This window comes from Podarcis cretensis (assembly GCF_951804945.1).
Source record: "Podarcis cretensis genome assembly, chromosome: 2".
Taxonomy (NCBI): Eukaryota; Metazoa; Chordata; class Lepidosauria; order Squamata; family Lacertidae; genus Podarcis; species Podarcis cretensis.
The window spans coordinates 87,391,025-87,404,833 of NC_137171.1; the positions used below are offsets into that span (position 1 = coordinate 87,391,025).

At 45.9% G+C, this 13,809-nt stretch overlaps 1 long non-coding RNA gene across 6 annotated transcripts in view; it reads left to right on the top strand.

The window, feature by feature from the left end:
* The first annotated feature begins 6,471 nt into the window (after positions 1-6,471).
* The window catches only part of LOC307209479, a 48,344-nt gene continuing 41,006 nt past the window's right edge, over positions 6,472-13,809 (top strand). For 3 of the 6 annotated variants that reach the window (XR_013835588.1, XR_013835590.1, XR_013835592.1), the window contains exons 1-2: positions 6,472-6,841; positions 9,859-9,933. This is a non-coding gene — a long non-coding RNA (uncharacterized lncRNA). Of the gene's footprint in view, positions 6,842-9,858; positions 9,934-12,134; positions 12,213-13,809 lie in introns of those variants that run through there. The other 3 variants (XR_013835589.1, XR_013835591.1, XR_013835593.1) reach the window with 2 other exon arrangements.

The window sequence follows — 13,809 nt, forward strand, 5'->3', positions numbered from 1 at the left end:
CCTCTATTTCACAGTTCATGGTGCCTATAGTACCCAAGGCTGGTCCGGTAATTTTGGCATATGAGGCAGAAAAGCCCAGAAGCTCCACTCTTGGGCAGTACAGCTGCATTAATAATAAGGAAACAAATTGCTGGCACCCAAAATCAGTGTCCTGAGACAGCTTCCTCACTCTGCCTAATGGTAGGACTGGCCCAAAGTAGCATGGACTACTCCTGGTTTTCTTTAATGTATTCAGACATGTCATACTGTGACTTGTAAGGCTTACCCCATATCTTGTGTGTGGGGCGGGGGGGGGGACCATAATGCAAGAATTATCCTTAGTTAATGTTCACCTGGATTTATTGACTAACGGGTGCTCATTTGATCTGCACAGAGTGGTGGAACTGCAGCACCGCTCATGCTTTTTCAGTGCAAGCACATGTTTTGGGGAAGCTGTTTCCAGCTAACAAGTGCCCACACTGCCGACAGAGGTAGGGAACATGAGAACAGGCAAGTCTGGGGGGAAGGAGGCTCTCTATTTAGGCATTTGAGAGTGGGCAATACTCTGCAGAAGAGTGGGCAGCAAAAGGTCAGCCCCTCGAGAAGGAGTTGAGAATATTTATTTACACTGATTTCTATTCTGAGGGAGCAGGGGCGGAGGAGAGGAATAGTAAACAACACACACACACACACACACACATCACAGAGTATATTTTCTCAAGGTTTTCAAAGGGCAGGAGGCTGGGTAGTAGAACTGCAATGTATGATTTGGCTGATGCAAGAGTTTTCCCCTGTATGATTGCAGAAGTGACACCTAACCAGGTCAAGGTTGAATAAGACCCAGGCTCTGGACTGCTAGTGTAGAGCTCAGGACTGAAGGGTATTATGTCAGACAGAGCAGATATGAAGCGAGTGTCAATATAGCTAAAATGCATGGCTGTGTCTCACCAAGAGGCAGGCTTAGCAATACAGTGGTACCTTGGTTTAAGAACAGTCCGGTTTGAGAACAATTCGGCTTACAAACTTCGCAAAACCGGAAATAGTGTCCTGGTTTGAGAACTTTACCTTGGTCTAAGAATGGAATCCGAACGGTGGAAGGGCACCAGCGGCGGGAGGCCTCATTAGGGAAGGCGCGCCTCGGTTTAAGAACAGTTTTGGTTTAAGAACGGACTTCCAGAACGGATTAAGTTCGTAAACCGAGGTACCACTATATTGTGACATAGGGCTCACCCATTATTTCTTTTCTGCCACATTTCTAGGCACATATCTGAGCTATTTGCCCAGAAGCAGTCGAGATGGCCTTCTGGTTCCTTGCAACATACCGACAATAGCTGAATATTATTTACACCAGAGGTGGGGAACCTCAAGCCTGGGGGACCACATTGACTCTCCAGGCCTCTCTATCTGGTCCTTGAGATTGGATGCCCACCCTCTCACCATCCACCATGACCAACTGCATCCTCTTTCACCAGAGTACACCTGTAGGAAAGGGCCATACTTCAGGGGTAGAGCACTTGCTTTGCTTGCAGAAGGTCACAGGCCCAATCCCCAGCATCTCCAGGTAGGACTGGGAGAGAGACTCCTTCCTGAAACCCTGCAGAGCTGCTGCCGGTCTGTGTAGACCATGGGTAGGCAAACTAAGGCCCGGGGGCCAGATCCGGCCCAATTGCCTTCTAAATCCGGCCCGCGGACGGTCCGGGAATCAACATGTTTTTACATGAGTAGAATGTGTCCTTCTATTTAAAATGCATCTCTGGGTTATTTGTGGGGCATAGGAATTCGTTCTCCCCCCCCCCAAAAAAAAATATAGTCCGGCCCCCGACAAGGTCTGAGGGACAGTGGACCAGTCCCCTGCTGAAAAAGTTTGCTGGTGTAGACAATGTTGAGCAAAATAGATCCAAGGATCTGATTCAGTATAAAGCAACTAACCATTCACCAGCCTTGCTTCAAATCCTCTTTGAGTGTTTTTTTGCCTGGCTGGAATGCGTACTTGCTTGCCTGGATGGAGTTTGTGTAGTTTGCCTCAGCACAACCAGACACCTTCATCCACCCCAGCGGCAACAAAACATGTCTCCCCCATATTGGTCTCTGCAGCCACAGGAGGCACTGTAACCTTCCAACGGCTTGATCTCCCCAAAGGTGCACTCCTCCCGAGACAAACTGATGCCAACATACAAGTGCGAAATACATACTCATTGCTCCACCCATTTTTGCCTCTGGCCTTGCCCACCACTGGTACATGGTCCCTGGAAGGTTGCCCAGTGTCAGGTGTGCATGCAGGAGACAGGCCCTGTGACCAATAGGACTTTGCAGGACTGGGGCCTTGCTAAGTTTGTTCTGAAGAGGCAAGGCATGGCCTCACAGGTGAGGCCGATTGGTAACTCACAGCACCTGGTGGCAAGAGATGGGAAGGTCAGCATTTCCCTTCTGCTCTTTGCCACAGCAACACGTTTCCTGCCTTGCTGCGTTTGGCTTCTTGCTTCCTGATCCTTGAGCCTTGGCTTCTTGACTCCTTGCTTCTTGATCCTCGATCCTTGGACCCTTGACTTCGTGACTCCTTGCTTCCTGATCCTCGGACTCTTGGCTTCCTTGGCTTCAGGACCCCCGTTCCTGCTCCCAACCCACCATCTTGCCCCCGGTCCTGACGTCCCCAGCCAGGACTTCGATCGCCCATGAACCGGACCGTGACACCCAGAAGAGAAGGTGGCCTTCAGTCTCCCACCCCTAGTCTACACTAAGTGGCAGTGGCTCTACAAGGATCTCTCAGTCCACGGTCTTTTCCAGCCCTTCCTGTCTGGTGTTGCATGGATTTATGTCATGCACACACCATAGTCAAAAATATTGTGGGAATCTAAAGCTGGAGTAGCTTGGGGGACATTTTTTGTAGAGGTCACAGTCCAACTTAGAGACAGCTCATTGGTGTCATTGGCCTATGCATATATCGTGTTTAGACACAGCCAGCAGACATATTGCGATGCACAGAACACCGTCTTCCTGTTAGTTCCTGTACTCTTGCTCGAGTTGGGAATTTTTGTTCTCATTTCAGTTCCTCATGTTCTTAACGCGCGCGCACCCAATCACAATCAGGCACGTTATATCGCTTCAAACCAGTGATGCAACAGCAGAAAAAAAAAGAAGGGGAAAAAAGAGAGAGAGATAAATATGCGACAAAAAGCCACTCCACAGAAAAGCGGGATGCCCTCCAGCACGAGAGACGGTTCCCCTGCTGCCCTCGCTTCCTGAGACAGTTGCATTTAATTAGCTGAATATTGTACCTGATCACGGTTGATGTTTCTAGCAAATTGTTCTTTTTCAAGGTAGTGCAGAAATCCAGCTGGGAACCCATATGGAGAAGAAAAAGTAAACATATTTTCTATAAAATGGTAATTGCTGTAAAATTTTATTGCAAGAGCAATATGTGTGCTCTACCCCTGTTGCTGTCTTATCGCCATAGCCTTGCTGGTTGCCCTGCAGGACAAACACACTTTGGTGCTGCTGTGTGTGTGCGTGCGTGCGTGCGTGCATACCTACCCAACCCATGAGCATGTAGAGCATTCTTAAACATCTCCTGTCTTCTGCTTTTCCTTTTTAGCCCAAGCCTGCGATTTCATGTTTCTTTCTTCTTGGAAGAGGATATTCAAGTGCACATTCTGTGTGTTTCCTGCCCACAAACAGCCAATGCAGTGGACTGAAACTTAGATTTGTTTCTCCTCTCTTCTTATTTGCGAGTTGAAAAACTGAAGGATGTTTTAGCGTAATAGTGCGTCACTTTCCCCACTTCCCCAAGTGCTGGGGGGCGGGAGGAGATTCCAGGGCAGCTTTACACGGTCAGTTTATTTGGCAAGGAGAGAGCGCTAGAGACTTAGAGCGCATTGCAATAGTCTGTTTATCTGCAAGACGTAGAATTGAAAAGGTATTTTGAGTGTGTGTCTACAGAAGCTAACAGAAAGCAGACAGTACCAAATTCACAGCATGAACATTCTGAAGCTGACAGCAGCAGCATCCATCCGTTCAGCTTCTTCCAGCCAGCTTTGAAAAAAGGAGATTTCCCTTGACTCAGTCCCCACACTCAGGCAGACCGAACTCTCAGTCTCTCCCCATGATCCAGGTGGAAGATGAACCAATGGCTTACATGACCAAAGTCATCTACTTCTTTGAATACTTCTCAGTTAGCATTCGGTCTTAATGGTGAAACTGGTAGGACACACAAATCCTTACGTAGCATTTGCTGTGACAAAACACACAGTCCTTAGTTTTATTTTGCCCAGCCCACCCCCCTCTGTCTGATTAGCACACCAATAAAATTGGTTTGCATCACTTAAGAGCCTTCCCTTTTGCAAGATGGCATGTAAGGATGTGCATGAAAATCAGTTATTTATCTTCATTTTGAAGATATAATATTATTTATTTATTTCATGAAGTTTATATACCGCTTGATAGTAGGAAACCTCAAAGGGGTGTACAAAAAGAAAAAAAAACATTTGTTAAATGATCATTTGTTAAAACAACAACAACACCCAAACAAAACAATCAACAAATTTTAAACCAGCAGAAAACGAACATAAAAACACATCGACATAATAAATGAAACAAAATTTTAAAAAATCCTGTAAGACCAATTGCAGTCGTTAACAGTCATCAACAGGTTTACCACACCTATCAGCCAATCACCCATTCCCTTTTGAATAATACCCCTCCCCACCCTCTCACTATATATAAGGGTCTTGTAACTTCTGTTTCAGTGCATCTGAAGAAGTGTGCATGCACATGAAAGCTCATACCAATAACAAACTTAGTTGGTCTCTAAGGTGCTACTAGAAGGATTTTTAAAATTTTGTTTCAACTATGGCAGACCAACACAACTACCTACTTATAATATATGAAAGCAGCCAAAATCTGCCAGCTGAAGTAACTACAGTCATACCTTGGGTTACGAACGCTGCGGGTTGCACGTTTTTGGGTTGCGGAACACACCAAACCCAGAAGTAAAAGAACGTGTTACTTCTTGGTCTCGGCGCATGCACAGAAGTGCAAAATGACATCACACGCATGTTCAGAAGCCCTGAATTGTGACATGCATGTGCGCAGCGCTGTGGGTTGTGAACGTGCCTTCCGCACGGATCACGTTCGCAACCCGAGGTATGACTGTACCTCAGTCTGCTCCTGTTCCATTTGTGAGGGCTTTATTTTTAAATACTCTCTATGCCTTTTGCCTTCTGCAGGTTCCCCAAGACTATCCTCCAGCTGCTGGAGCCACTCCGGAGTCTGATTATTTTGAAATAATTGCCAGAGGTTTTTCTGGAGAATGTGGTAAACACAAATATTTTTCTCTGGCTGCTGCGGCCTGTATTTTGGACTGCCTGCCTCGTTTGCTTTGCAGATAAAAGTCTGCCCCCCACATGTTGCTGACATCCAGCTGCCTGTTCCTGCGGACCATGGTAGGGCAGAAAACATCTCCGTGGGAACGCAGCGCTTCAAGCTGCTTCCTCCCTCTCAACTCCTCTTGCCTGCAGGAACCTAACGAACAGCAGGCTCTTCATCACCGTCATTTGCTCACACTCCTTGCTTCCTTAAAATGACTGTCAGTGTCTCTTCAGAGTCAGGCAGCTCATTAGCCCTCAGAAATTCTGGCCTTGGGCCACTACATAGCTGTAGACCAGCAGCGCCGACATGCTGTCTTGTGGCTTCTTTCCAGCCAAGCCTTTTCCCTCCAGGTTGTGAGATGTTGCTGCGGAGGACGGCACATTGGCGCGCTGGCAGGAAATTGACTCATTTTTATCTCTTCAGTGTCCTGGGTACAGCATGGCCTTCCTGGTGATGATTTTCTATGGTCCTGTTCAATGTTTTATTTATTTACCCTTTTCAGTAGAGGTTTGGGATGGGAAATAATAGATTAGAAATGCAGGTAACACACTTAAACTCCCCTCCCTGACTGGTTCTTTATTGCAGGTGTATTCTGCACCATGTCCTTGACACTCTAATAAAGTGTTAGTGGTGGATTTATCCTGCTTTATTAGTTCTTCTCTGGTGCTTCCCACAGTGCTGTCTTGGAGTGGGTGGGCACAACAAAAGCATAGCACAACAAAAGCAGGACACATCCCTCCCCACACAAAAAACAACAACAACCCACCAGAAGATTTTTTTATATGAAATGTTAATGCAGGACATTACAGGACATGCATCCATTGGAAATGAAGCAGTATGTCTGCCCCCAAACTATTTCAGGTGCAAATAATATTGAAAGCTGGATAGTTTCCCCTTCTCCAGCATTAGCTACTGTTATTCTAAAGCAGCAATGCTGCAGCAAGCAAAGGCCCCAGCAGCTCAGTCAGCTGCTTGTGGCTGCAAAGCCAGACAGGAAGTATGTGACTGTTGCCATGGAAACAAAGGGGCAGTCCATTCTGTACTGAGCACCGGATGTTAGCTCAGTGTGTGTCATATGACCTGTACAGGATGTACATGGGTGGAGTTTGGAGTTTCTCTCTGTTTGTTGAAGAGAGCGGACATCTTTTACTGTTTGACTGCTGAAGACAGGAATAAAAACATGTAGATACGTTTCTGTCTGAGTCTGATTCCCCTCCCTGGGGATATGCTGGAGAGCAGGGAGGAGGAGAGCAGTTGGTGTGTTTTTCTCACAGCCTGAGAAAAATCGCCGGAACGGACCTCGAGTGTTTTTACTGCCGGGAGTCGCCGGAGGGAGGTCAAAAGAATTCAGCCGGTGCCAGGAGAGATAGGCACATACCTCTGACCGACCCTGAATTCTGACAGCTACTGGGCAGGCAGACCGGCAGACCTGCCCATGTGGCTCCCATGACTGTGCTGAGGTTTGTTCCTTTTGGGCACCTGTTTCCTTTGCCCTCAGGTAGGATCTCCTTGATGCATTTACCGGGCAAGGGAAGGCAGAAGCAGGGATGGATGTATCAGCCAATTTCAGTCAGCTTTTCTCAGTCTCTCATTTTTCCAATCTTAATTTCAGTTTTCCACATTTCCACATCAGTTTGTGAACTTTTAAAGTCGTGCCAGCATTTTAGTACAATTTTCTCCTTTTACATTTGTTTGCAAAGCAATTTCCCTAAATATAATGCATATTTGTCTGTTATTTTTGCTTCTATATGCATTTTATGTATTTTACGTAAGCACATGCATTCCCTGCCCCCTACACATTACTTGGCTGGAGAAGCATTGCAAAATTCAGGAGAAAAGTGAATTTCCAGAGGTGACTGTGTTGAAGTCCACATACAGTCATATGTAATGTTATGTCCGCTTCATGTGCTCTGATGGTGTTTCCTGCTTGGCAGGGGGTTGGACTCGATGGCCGTTGTGGTCTCTTCCAACTCTATGATTCTATGATTCTATGATTCTATGTTACATTCTTTCAGGTTGCATCCCATGGTGACCCAGGAAAGGGTTACTTCCGGGTTTTGCCGCTCATGCATGCGCAGAAGCGCAAAACGATGTCACGCACATGCACAGAAGCGGCAAATTGCAACCCACACATGCGCAGACATGCCGCTGCAGGGTGCGTTCTTTTCATGTTGAGAACGGGCCTCCGGAATGGATCCTGTTCGCAACCAGGGGTACCACTGTATAGTTTTGAAAGTGGGCATTAGGTAGGCTTGCCTTTAAATGCAAACTGAATCAAATTTCTTTCCCGTATAGAGGTGGAAGTGCCCTCTGACCCAACGCCATCTGTCCATTGAAAGCTTACTTTTGATATTCTCCTAATCAAAATATGGAAACTATTAACCAATTATCATTAAAGGCAATTGTCAAAAAAGGATGCAAATCACCTGAAACACCTGGGCATGCCTTGTTAATTTAGGAAGCATCTTGGCACAATAGGCATATTCTCTTAGTGGTTCCAGATGACCTCATGGTGACGTTTTGAATTCTGTGGTAGTGTACAATTTCAGCACAAGACATTTTAGTGTATGGTGCAGCTAATGTGATTTTTAAATTATAATACGGCATTTCCCACTGCACCAAAGTAGTTTGTCTCAGTGGAAAAACACAGTAGACAACCCCCCCCCTCCAAAAAACCACAATCTTTGGTTTCTCCAGTTAAAAGTACCTGTGGGTAACCGGTAGGCCTTGGATTGATTTCGAAGCCTCCTACAAAAAAAATACTTTCAGGCCTCTGGCAGGAGCAATCTGTCCACCCTGCTCCCCAAAAGCCCACTAGGAAGAGAGGGGGGAGAAACAGAATGGAGTGTCAGAAAGAGAAAGAGAGATGGATGTCCCCACCTACTTTTGCTCTGGCCCTGCCTACCACTGACCTGCAGCACCCGACAGGTTACCCCACCTGCAAGGGAAAGTGTGACTTGGAGAGAAAGTTTCTCCAACCATGCTCTATGCCTAAGACCTGGAGGGCTGCAGGTCAATGCAGGGAATTCTGGTCCAGGTGGGTGAGATGGTCTGACCTGGAATAAGTCAACTTCTAGTGTTTCAATGTGAATCCAAGGCTGTGAGTCCAATATGTGTACAGAAGTGGACGCCTCATTGGAGCTAGTCTTCTTCAAAAGTCCCTCTTATCCAAACCGACCGTGTGTTTTCTGTTCAGCTCCAAGGCAGGAGAACCCCATGAATGCACTTGCATTTTGCCAGGGTGTTTTTTCTTAATAAGTCATTTGCATAAATGAAGTCATGGTCCTTTGTGTGCATTCTGCTAAAACTGGTGGAGTTATTCAAACAGGCCTGTGGTGAGTGCGCAACCCTGGGGAAGTGATCTAATGCAGGTGTGTCTGCATCCAGGCTCCCGGCTCCCAATCACTTGAACACAGGTGTATGCAATGACATCCACAGGTGCATGCTAAGAAAGAGTGGCAAATATGCACCGCTTGAAACGAGACGGCATCCCATCATTCCCTATACCCATTGTCTTGTCGAGCACAAAGGCCTTTTTAACGCAGCGAATTCTAAATTTCCTCTAATGTAATTATAATTTGACAGCACAGCCCGTCCGACGTGCTTGCACAAAAGGGGAGAGAGAGAGACAGAATTAAAGATGAGTAGGAAAATTCTAAATATAAAACAATTTGAAGATATGAGACAGGAGCTGTTTTGCGAGGGGCTGAGTCAACGCGGCTTCTTCGAGGGTCTTTCTGCTTTTGAGAGACACCGTTTCATTTCCCCCGTAAAGTTCTCCACTTTGCTAAAGTTAGCCGCAAGAGCTCCTTAAATATACCCGCAGCAGCCCCATCTGTTTTGGTCTCTCAAAACCTGACTTTCATAGCATTCCCAGAGCTACTCCTGTTTCACAGTGAGATGCATCCAAAATTTCCCTTCCCTAATTAACCCGGAATGGGGTTTGAAGAAGTTTTAGCCTCAGAGAATATCAAAATTTAGCTCTTAGCCTGGAGCCAGGCTCTGGGCTAAAGAACACATGTCACTTTAGGAACTCATGCAACACATACCTTGACATCCTGGGTTTATTATGACACCTGCATAACTCACACTATCTCGGTCTCTCTCTTTCTGCCAAACACTAGTGCGCACTGTGGAGGAAGCAGCTGGGATGAAATGCGGGTTTTCCACTGTGCTGTTTCTTATCAGCCTTTGAACCTAGCATGAAAGTTAATTGCAAAAGCAGTGGCTAAATGCATGGAACTGTTTTCCAGTAGCACCGTCTTAATCATCAGTATTAAGCTTCAGGCAGATAGCAAGTTGCCTCGTACCAAGTCAGAGCATTGCTCCGTCAAGCCCATTGCAGTCGACATTGATTGGCAGTGGCTCTCCAGAATTTCAGGCAAGAGTCCTTTCCAGCCCCACCGGGAGATGCCAGGGATTGAACATGGGACCTTCTGCATCAGATCAGATGTGCTAACTCTTGGCTACAGGCCTTCCATGTAACCCCCTCCTGTCTCTTCTTCCCTCTTTCAGATCCACGAGGCACCAGGTTGGCGAGGACTCCATGTGCGCTTTAATCGACATTAATTCTGCAAACCTAAATTTCTGGTAAGGGCTTCAATCTCTCTAGCAAGATAAAGACTATCTTATACAGTGGTACCTTGGTTTTTGTGCATCCCGGAAGCCAAGGTTTTGGTTTGCTGAGGTTTCAGTTTTCTGTAATTGCTTCCATTTTCAAATGCGCCTCAGAAGTCAAACGGCTTCCGCTGCGTGTTTTCCAGTTTTTCCAATTGAACTTGTGGCTAGCCCTTTGCGCCTCAGTTTCTGAACGTTTTGGAAGTCAAACAGAATGGATTACGTTCAAGAACCGAGGTACCATTGTAATAATCATTTATTATTTATACCCTGCCCATCTGGCTGGGTTTTCCCAGCCACTCTGGACGGCTCCCAACAGAATATTAAAAACACGATAAAACATCAAACATTAAAAACTTCCCTAAACAGGGCTGCCTTCATATGTCTTCTAAAAGTCAGATAGCTGTTTGTTTCCTTGACATCTGATGGGAGGGCGTTCCACAGGGCGGGTGCCACTACCGAGAAGGCTCTCTGCCTGGTTCTCTGTAACCTCATTTCTCTCAGTGAGGGAATCGGCAGAAGGCCCTCGGCGCTGGACCTCAGTGTCCAGGCTGAACGATGCTGTGAGGGTGGAAGAAGACACCATTAAAACTCTGTTTAGACCCACAGAATTGTCTAGGCTAGATGCCTGTGTATTAGAAGGTGTGAGGGATGTCCATGCCCCAAGCCTTGTGTATTCAGCAGCAGGCCTGAAGAGACCCCAATGGACATTCAATGGAGTGTAACATGCAGCCTACTCCAAACAACTGGGAGTGAAGTCCAAACAACTGATTGTGATTGTAGATTCCCCACCCCTTCTGTTCAGCAATTTTGTAAGGGCTTTGCTGAGGTTTCTTAAACAATGTTAAACAACAAATGTTATGCTTTGGCTAAGAGCTGAGCTTGCCAAGTCAAAATAAATCACTTTGTAAGAACACAGGTAAGTATTTTGTAACGCAGGGCAACCCTTTCAAGTAAACCTGGAAGTGTGTTGACTTGCTCAGCTCAATGGCATTGCAAGCAGAAAGGTGGCCAATTCACACATGACACTCTGTGTCTGAAATAGGTGTGAAGTAGAGACCCTGAGTGCTGAAGGTTCCAAGCAATTGTGTTGCTGCACTGTTAGCTTTAACAAGGACCGCTCTGACCGGCAGGTTGCTACTAGGCAGGCTTTATGAGAACTGGCCTTAAGGAAAAGCTGGTTGTCTCTTGCATGTCTGCCAGGAGTGCTCTTAAAATTTTCTTGCCTGAAAGCAGAATATTGGATTAGTCAACCCCTGGGCCCCTTTCCTACTTTGTGATTCTATTTCAAACACTTACAAGGAACTATGTGAATAACAATCTACAGATCAAAGCCTTTCTTTTTGCAGACATTTTTTGGCGGTTTACAGAGGATCCCAACAGCTTTGAGAAAATTGCAAACAGGTGGCAGATAACTTATGAACAGAAAAATATGGACAACTAAATAATTTGTTCAAAATAATTTGCTCGGCTCTAATAACTGCGCTGCTTTGTCTTTTTTGGAGGAAATCAACATGCAAATAATACATTGTTTCCCTTTGGTGCAAACAGCTTCTTTCCCCATTTCAAGGTTTCACCTTTTTAAAACTACTATTATTAATCCAAAAGCTATAGCAAGAATAAAAGTGAGAACTCTGACGCCTTAGCAAAAGATCAGCACTCTCATCTTTTCAGGAAGTCTTTCCTTGGGAAATTTTAACCACAAACTGCTTTTCCAATCCCTTAGGTATTTAGTTCCCATGTTGGGCAAAGGATTCCTGCATTTCAAGGAGTTGGACTAGATGCCCCTTGTGGTCACTTCCAGCTTTACAATTCTATGAAGGCTTTGTGAAAAAACAATGGACCGCCACATCAAAATCTAGGGAGGTTTTGTTTTTCAATATGATGTATGGAAATGAAAAGTTTCTAGACATTAAAGAGGAAAAACTCTCAAAACCACTTTACATGAGCGCTAACTTTCCAAGCCTGTAATTTGCTGGGATTTCTTTTCACCTTGTTTCTGTGACATCATGCATTTTTTTTGTTCAAACGTGTCTTTTGTTCCTGAGCATTTCCCAAAATTTAATATGGGGTGCTCTGTAACCACTTTATTTTGTGTATTTGATGTATGAATTAGAGGAGGGTCTAAATCACCAACCAAAGTAGGAGTAGCATCTTTTCCTTTTCTTTTTAAGGTTCTTAGGTTCTCTGCAGGATGGCCGCTGTATATTCTTGTTGTCCTCTGGTCTTGGAGCACTGGGCCAAGGTACGCTGAGCTGGGCTGAAAATCCATGCTGATGCTGTCACTGTTTTGGACGTCCACTCAGGAAGAAGAAGCTGGTGGTGCATAGTGGGTTGGTGCCACTGAGAAGCAGCTGCTGCTTTGCTCATTGGCCTGAGAGGATTGCACCCTGCTGGCAACTGGCTCCATGAACGTGCATGCTGTGGTTTTGTATTTAGGAGAGAGAAAACTGGGAAGAGACACACAGAGATAAAGGAGACTAGTGAGTGTTGGGTTGATAGGTTTGTGCAAAGTTTTGATGTTGGGAATGGTGTGTGTGTGTGCTGGTTTATGTTTGCCCTTGCAGCTAGGGTGGGCAATACCGGCAAAGAGAGGAGCCTGCTCTTTAACTCCCTCCCCCAAATGGAAACATTTGTTTCTGGTGCTAATGTTGCTCTTCTTCTTCTTCTTTGGTGATCACTAGTAGCTGAATAATATTGTCTTCCATGAACATGGTCTTAACAGTGTGTCCGTAAGTGACTGTGGAGGCCAATTCTGGATACACATGTCCTTCCAGAATGGGCTCATAGGTTTCCAGACGGGAGTTGATCATGATGAGGGTTTGCCAAATGTGCCTTCCTCTTAGCTTGTGTCCACCTTTCGTCCTGAGTTCAAGCGTCTTCAAAGTCCATGACACCTTTGGTAAAGGCTGTTCTCCAATTGGAGCGCTCTCAGGCCAGTGTTCCTCACTTGTCGGTGTTTATACTACATTTTTAAAGATTTGCCTTGAGAGAGTCTTTAAACCTCTTCTGTTGACCACCACTTTCCATTTTTAGGTTTGGAATAGAGTAGATGATCTCACTCGCTGGATCACCACCTTGTCGTCTTGAGTGAGCTTGCACGTTCCTATGACCCTTGTGAGTGAAGCCGTCAGGAGTCTCGTACTCCCAGCAGGGTCACCCAAGGCAGTAAGGTCAAAGGGGAGGAGCTAGACAAAGAATGATAAAAAATGTCCTCAACAGCAGGACAGGCGGAAGATAACAAGCGGTATGTTACAATGGCTGTGAAGGCGGATGAAGGCTGCAACAGATAAGAATCTAGCGGTCGTTGTGACACTCATGCCATCGGAATAGAGCCTTACTGCGAAGACTTTGCGTTGGTCAGCGTGCACTGATCTACACACATGAAACAAATTCACGCACAGGTGTCTTCCAAAAACCCACCCCAAACCCAAGCTAATGGTTTGCTTTCCAGGTTGCCTCTGTTCACATATGCATTCAGTGCTGTGGCTGCCATCCCTGAATATAGACAGAAGGCTGGAATATTCTATACTTTTGGAAGAAATGTAACCCTAACCCTAACCCTAACCCTTTGATTCGTGTGGTGTGTTGGGGAGGGGCAGAGAGGCAGTGTGGTATTTCTGACGGCAGTAACACTGTCCCAGAGTTACTTTGAGCTTGCTGTTCCGTTGCCCCATCGCAATGAGCATAGCACTGCGGCTGGGAGAACGTTGCTGCCTCCCTCCCCCCTCACAAGCCACCACCGCCTAGGATTTCATGTACCTCCCAGAATAAGTATAGGAACAACATGTATGACTAGTGTATATGCCAAAGACCTAGATGTGCATGCGATGATGCAACCTGGCAGCA